The following is a 7,322-nucleotide window of genomic DNA, read 5'->3' as shown; positions in this document are numbered from 1 at the left end:
GAAATAGAAAATACTATCCTGAGTGAGGTAACCCAGACCCAAAAAGATGAACATGGGATGTACTCACTCATAATTGGTTTCTAGCTACAAATAAAGGTCAGTGAACTCAGGATTTAAATGTGGAGGGAAATTCCTGCTAGCTCAGAGAGGTTGAATAACAAGTTCCTAATGTGTTCTTGTTGTTGGCATTTATGAAAAGAGGAGTGTCCTTCTACTCAGCCCCCACTTAAAAACTCTCACTACACTTAGTTTCTCCCTACAGCTTCCTGTCAGATGGTTGCTGATACAGCCTGTTGACCACAGGTTAATTTTATTTAATCAAAAAATGTAAAACATGCTTGCATCAAAAATGCATTAAAAAGGCTTCAAAAAATGTAGCGCACCTTTACACAGTGAAAATAATTTTCCACAAGAGCAGACCACCGTTGGAGGTCAGAACTCACTCCATATGGTGTGGATGATGTGTAAATAGAGACTGTACTTTTGTTTCCTGACCTCCCAGAGCTGAATAATCACACAAAACTATATTAATTACAACACTATTTTGTCAACAGCTCAGGCATATTGCTATATAGTTCTTACATCTTAAATTAACCCATTTCTGTTATTTTATATTTTACCCTGAGGGTCATGGTTTCTTACTTCACATCATGACTCTTGGGTGGCTATATGGCATCTACATGACTCTGCCTTCTTTCTGTCTCCATTCAATTTAGTTTTCCAAACTAGCTATAGTCTGCCCTGCCATAAGACAAAGAAGATCCTTTATTAAACAGCAGTAATAAAGCATATTTCTACTATACAGAAGGGAATCCCAAATCAATGATGCCTAACATTGAGGCTTGTATGCACGGGGAGTGCACACCCTCAGTGTCTCTGAAGCTCCATCTGCTCATAAGCTCTCAGAAATAAACCCTAGGGAGGTTAGGCAGCCACTTAGGATAGATGTGGAGAGCATAATGATAAGATGATGACAGGTAGAGCAAGCCCCCTCAGATCAATCAGGAATACTGAAAGATGCAGTTGTTGTTGGGTGGGGTTGGAGAGGAACCCCAGCTTAATGTTGGTCAGGGTATTTGGTGTCCTATGAACAGACAGGTCTGGGTTCTTCTGATTTTTGACAGACCTAACTTCAACCTCTGCCGATATCTCCCAGAGGTCTAAGTCTTGCCTAAACTGTAAGAAATTCATCCAGCTCTCTTCATACTCGGGGAGAACACCATGCTACCATGAATGTCTCTACATAATCATGTTCATATATGTACTACATACAGGTATACAAGGCCTGGAATTGACCCAGACTAGATATTAGAAGAGTAGGATTTTTGTTCCCTGATCTTGGTATAATATTACAAACCAATGGGTAGAACAGAGACAGCAAACTCCATTGGAACAGGTACAGGGGAGTAACTGAAGAGTGAGTGAGCCAGAGCCAGAGACCACTGAAGGTCCAGACATAAATCTGGGACCTTCGAGGGAGTAGACCTAAGCCAGGCCAGGACCCCTGTTTGTCTGGGAAATAGGTCTGAGCCAGGACCTCTGCCACTCTGGGAATGAATCTGGGACCTCTGAGGGAGTAAGCAGAACTAGAGATCTCTGTAGGGCCAAGTGTGAGTTGTTGACCTCAGAGGGGAAAATGCTGATCCAGGACTTCTGTTGCTCTGGGCATTGGTCAGGGACATCAAAGGGAAACTAAAACCTCTGTTTGTCCAAGTGTGAATCTGAGAACTCTAGGGAGCAAGCCTGAGCCAGGTCTTCTGTGGTTCTGGGTACACCTGAGCCTGGGAACTCAGAAGCAATAGACAGGAGCCAAAGAGCTTTGCAAGACCAACTCCAAGCCAGGGACTTCTCCAGAAAGAATCCAGATCAAGATTTACAGAAACAGGTCAAAGCTGGTAACCTAGGCCAAAGTAGTCCTGAGACAGCAAACTCCAAGGGAGCAGAGCAAAGCCCAGGAGTGTTGAGCTATCTCTAGGAACACAGGGTAACCAATGGGGTAACTAGAACTATGGCACTGATAGTACCACAAAACAAACATCTGAGCTTTGGATTCATGCATACATAGAAAATTAATCAACAGAATTTCAGACAGCTGCAACATGCACCTAATAGAGTAATAAAACTGTACAAAAGGTAAAACCATATGCAATACCACAAAGAGCAATAAAACACCAGGAAAACCTAAAGAACCTTCAATAGCAAGACTTGAACAACCAAATATAGATGAAGCAGAAGAAAGTGACCTAAAAAATAAATTCAAGAATTTGAAACTCATAAAGAGGAAATGAGAAATTCCCTCAAAGAATTGGAGGGAAAGGCAAACAAAAAATTGGAAGACATCATCAAATCCCTTAAAGAAATCCAAGAAAAAGCCATCAAACATATGAAAGAAACTGTTCAAGACTTGAAAACTGAAATAGAGACAAAAAAACACAGTCTGAGGGGATTATAGAAAAGGAAATAATGAGAAAATGATCAGGAGCCACAAACACAATCATGAACAGCAGTATATAAGACATGGAAGAGAGAATCTCAAGCATTGAAGATACAATACAGGAAATAAACTCATAAGTTAAAGAAAATATTATATGTATCAAAAGCTTAACCCAAAATATTCAGGAAATATGAGATACCATGGAAAGGCCAAATCAAAAATAATAGATATAGAAAAAGGAGAAGCTCAACTCAAAAGCATAGAAAATATATTTAACAAAATCATGGAAGAAAACTTTCTCAACCTAGAAAGAAATATATACCTATGAAGATAAATGAAGTTTACAGAACACCAAATAGACTGGATCCATAAAAAGTCCCCTCAACACATAATAATCAAAACACTAAACATACAGAGTAAATAAAGAATATTAAGAGCTGCAAAGGGAAATGGCTAAGTACCATATAAAGGTAGACCTATCAGAATTATACCTGACTCGTCATTGGAAAAATGAAAGCCAGAAGGTCATGATCAAACATTATGCAGACATTAAGAGACCACAAATGCCAGCCCAGAACACTATACCCAACAATACTTTCAATTACCATAGAAGGAAAAAAAACAAGACATTCCATGAAAAATAACTAGATTTAACCAGTACCTAACCACAAACTCAGCCATATATAAATACTAAAATGAAAACTCCAACTGCAGATAATTGGCTTAACCAACAAAAACACAGACAATTGATGGTCGCATAGCAGCAAATTCCAAAGAAGGGGAAAATGCACAAGTTAGCATCACCAACAATGAATACTAAATTAACAGGAGATAGCAATCACAGGTCATTAATATCCCTTAATGTAAATGGTGTCAACTCACCTATAAAAAGACACAGGCTAACAGATTGCATATGAATACATAATCCATCCTTCTTCTGCACACACACACACACACACACACACACACACACACACATCTCAACCTCAAAGACAGACACTGTCTCAGAATAAAGGTTAGGAAAAAGGATTCCAATCAAATGGACCTAAGAAACATCAGGAGTAGCTATCCTAATATCTAACAAAATAGAATTCAACCGAAAATCAATCAAAAGAGACAAAGAAGGTGATTTCATATTAGTTTCAGGAAAAATCCATCAAGACAAATATCATTACTGAACATCTATGCCCCAAATGCAAGGGCACCCTGATATGTAAAAGAAACCCTTCTAAAGCTTAAAACATACATTAAACTCCACACAATAATAGTGAAATTCTTCAATATTCCCTTCTCACCACTGGACAGGTCAATCAGACTAAAAATGAACAGAGAAATGACTCAAATGGATTTATCATACATTTATATAATATTCCATTCAAAAGAAAAGAAAATACTTTCTTCTCAGCGCCTAATGGAACCTACACAAAAACTGACCACATACTCAGTAAAAAACTAAAGCTCAACATATACAAAAAAATGGAATATCACAATGTACATTCTCAGATCATCATGGTTTAAACTATAAACACCAATACAAATTTTAGATAACCTACAAACAAAGGGAAATGAAGCAATGTTAACCTGAATCATCAATGGGTCAAGAAAGAAATAAAGGGAAAAATTAAAACTTTCTAAAATTCAATGAAAATGACCACACAACATACCCAAATTTATGGGACACAATGAAAGCAGTGTTAATAGGAAAGTTCATAGAACTAAATGCCTACATAAAGAAGCTGAAAAAAATGCCACACGAGTGAATTAACAGAAAATTTCAAGTTTTGGAACAAAAAGAAGCAAACTAACCTAAGAGATCTAGATGGCAGGACATAATCAAATCAAAACCTGAAATCAACAAAATAGAAACAAAGAAAAAAATACAAAGAATCAATGAAACAAAGAGTAGGTTCTTCTAGAAAACAACAAAGTAGACAAACCTTTATCCAAATTAGCCAAAAGGCAGAGAGAGAATATCCAAATTAACAAAATCAGAAATGAAAAGGGGACAAAGCAACAGACACAGAGGAAATACAGAAAATCAGCAGGTCATATTTTGAAAACTTGTACTCCACAAAATTGAAAAACTTAAAAGAAATGGACAACTTTCTGGATAAATATCACTTACCAAAATTAAATCAAGACCAGATAAGCAAATTAAACACACCTATAACTGCTGAATAAATAGACACAGTCAACTAAAGTCTCCTGACCCCCAAAAAAAGTCCAGGACCAGAGGGTTTCAGTTCAGAATTCTAAAAGTCTTTCAAAGAACTAATACTAATATTCCTCACATTATTCCACACAATAGAAACAGAAGGAAAATTGACACACTCTTTTTATAAGGCTACCATTACACTGATACTCCAACCACAGAAAGACATTATAAAGAAAATTACAGACCAATCTCACTTGTGACCATTTATGAAAAAACAGTAAATAAAATACTGGCAAATCAAATCCAAGAACACATCAGAACAACTATCCAGCATTATCAAGTTCGCTTCATACCAGAGATGCAAGATGGTTAAATATATGAAAATCTGTCAAAATAATCCATCATATAAAGAAACTGAAAAATAAAAACCACATGATCATCTCATTAGATGTCAAAAAAGCTTTAGAGAAAATACAACATTGATTAATGATAAAGATCTTGGAGAGAACAGGGATACAAGGAATATGCTAAACACAATTAAGGGAATATACAGCAAGACAACAGCCAACAACACACTATAATGGAGAGAAACTCTCAGCAATTCCACAGAAATCAAGAACAAGAAATGATTGTCCACTCTCTCCATATCTATTCAACATATTTCTTGAGGTCCTAGCCAGAGCAATAAGATATGAATGGGAAATCAGGGGATACAATTTGGAAAAGAAGAAGTCAAATTCTCACTGTTTGTGATGACATGATAGTTTACATAAGCAATCCCAAAAATTATATCAAGGAACTTCTACAACTCATAAACACTTTCATTCATTAATGTAGCAGAATACAAGATCAACTAAAATAAAAAATTCAGTATCCCTCTTATACACAGACAATAAAAGGTCTGGGAAAGAAATCAGAGAAATAACACCCTTCAAAATAACCACAGGTAGCAAATAATTATCTCAGAATAATGCTAACCAAACAAGTGGAAGACTTGTATGACAGGAACTTTGAATCCTTGAAGAAACAAAATTGAAAAAGACACCAGAAAGTGGAAAGATCTCCCATACACTTGGGTAAGCAGAATTAACATAGTAAAAATGGCAACCTTACCAAAAGCAATCACAGACCTTAAAAGAATGGTACTCAACATCATATGGAAAAGCAAATATCCCAGGATAGCCAAAATAATCCTGTACAATAAAAGAACTTCTGGAGGAATCACAATCCTGACTTCAAACTTTACTAAGGAGCTACAGCACTGAACACTGTCTGGCACTGGCATAAGACAGGAAGACCAATGGAACTGAATCAAAGGCCCAGATATTAATCCACACATCTTCAAACACTTGATTTTTCAGAAAGAAACAAAAAATATCAAATGGAAAAAAGAAAGCAAATTTAACAACTGGTACTAGCATAAATGGATATCAACATGTAGAAGAAGAAAATAGACACTTATCTATCACCATGCACAAAACTCGAGTCCAAAATGGATCCAAGACCTCAACATAAAGCCAGCCATACTGAACCTTATAGAAGAGAAAGTAGGAAGTACACTTGAAAGCAATGGCACAGGAGACCAGTTCTTAAATATAATCCCAGCAGCACAGACAATGAGAGAAACAATTAATAAATTGGACCTCTTGAAACAGAACGTCTTCTGTAAATCAAAGGATATGGTCAATAAGACAAATTGACAGCCTGCAGAATGGGAAAAGATCTTCACTAATCTCACATCATACAGAGGTCTGGTCTCCAGAATATACAAAGAACTCAAGAAATTGCTCATCAAAAAAATAATCTAATTAAAAAAATGAGCACAGAACTAAACAGAGAACTCTCAGTAGAGGAATCTAAAATGGCTGAAAGACACTTAAGGAAATGTTGAACATCCTTAGTTGTCAGAGAAATGCAAATCAAAAAAACTCTGAGATTCGTTCTTACACCAGTAAGAATGGCCAAGAACAAAAACACTGATGACAACTTGGCTGGAGAAGTTGTGGGGCAACACTCCTGCATTGCTGGTGGGAATGCAAGATAGCACAGCCCCCTTTGGATGTCAGTATGATGGTTTCTAAAAATATTAGGAAACAACCTTCCTCAAGACCAAGTAACACCACTTTTGGCTACATAACTAAAGGATGCTCAAACATGCACAAAGACATGTGCTCAACTATGTTCATAGCAGCATTGTTGGTCATAGCCAGAACCTGGAAAGAACCTAAATGCCCCTTGACCAACGAATGGATAAGGAAAATGTGGTACATTTACATAATGGAGTACTACACAGCAGAAAAATAATAATCACAGCTTAAATTTTGCAGGAAAATGGATAGAGCTGGAAAACATTATTTTGTGTGAGGTAACCCAGACACAGAAAGGCAATTATCCACATGTACTCACTCACAAATAGTTTTTGAACATAAACCCAAGAAAACTAGCCTACAAACCACAAATCCAAAGAAATTACCCAACAATGAGGACACTAAAAGAGACTTACACAGATCTAATCTACAGGAGAAGTAGAGAAAGACAGAATATTCTGACTAAATTGAGATCAAGGTCCCATTGTGGACCTTGTGGGAAGGCTAAAGGGGGCAGGGAAGAGGCAGGGAGAAGAGTGGAGAGAAATATGGAATTCAATAAAAGTCAATAAAAAATATATTCCTAAAAATGCCATCTGGCCATAAACAATATTAGAAACCAAGGATACAGGAGGGAGATAATGAG

Source organism: Microtus ochrogaster, unplaced genomic scaffold, assembly GCF_000317375.1.
Source record: "Microtus ochrogaster isolate Prairie Vole_2 unplaced genomic scaffold, MicOch1.0 UNK296, whole genome shotgun sequence".
NCBI lineage: Eukaryota > Metazoa > Chordata > Mammalia > Rodentia > Cricetidae > Microtus > Microtus ochrogaster.
This window is presented reverse-complemented; position numbering follows the sequence as displayed.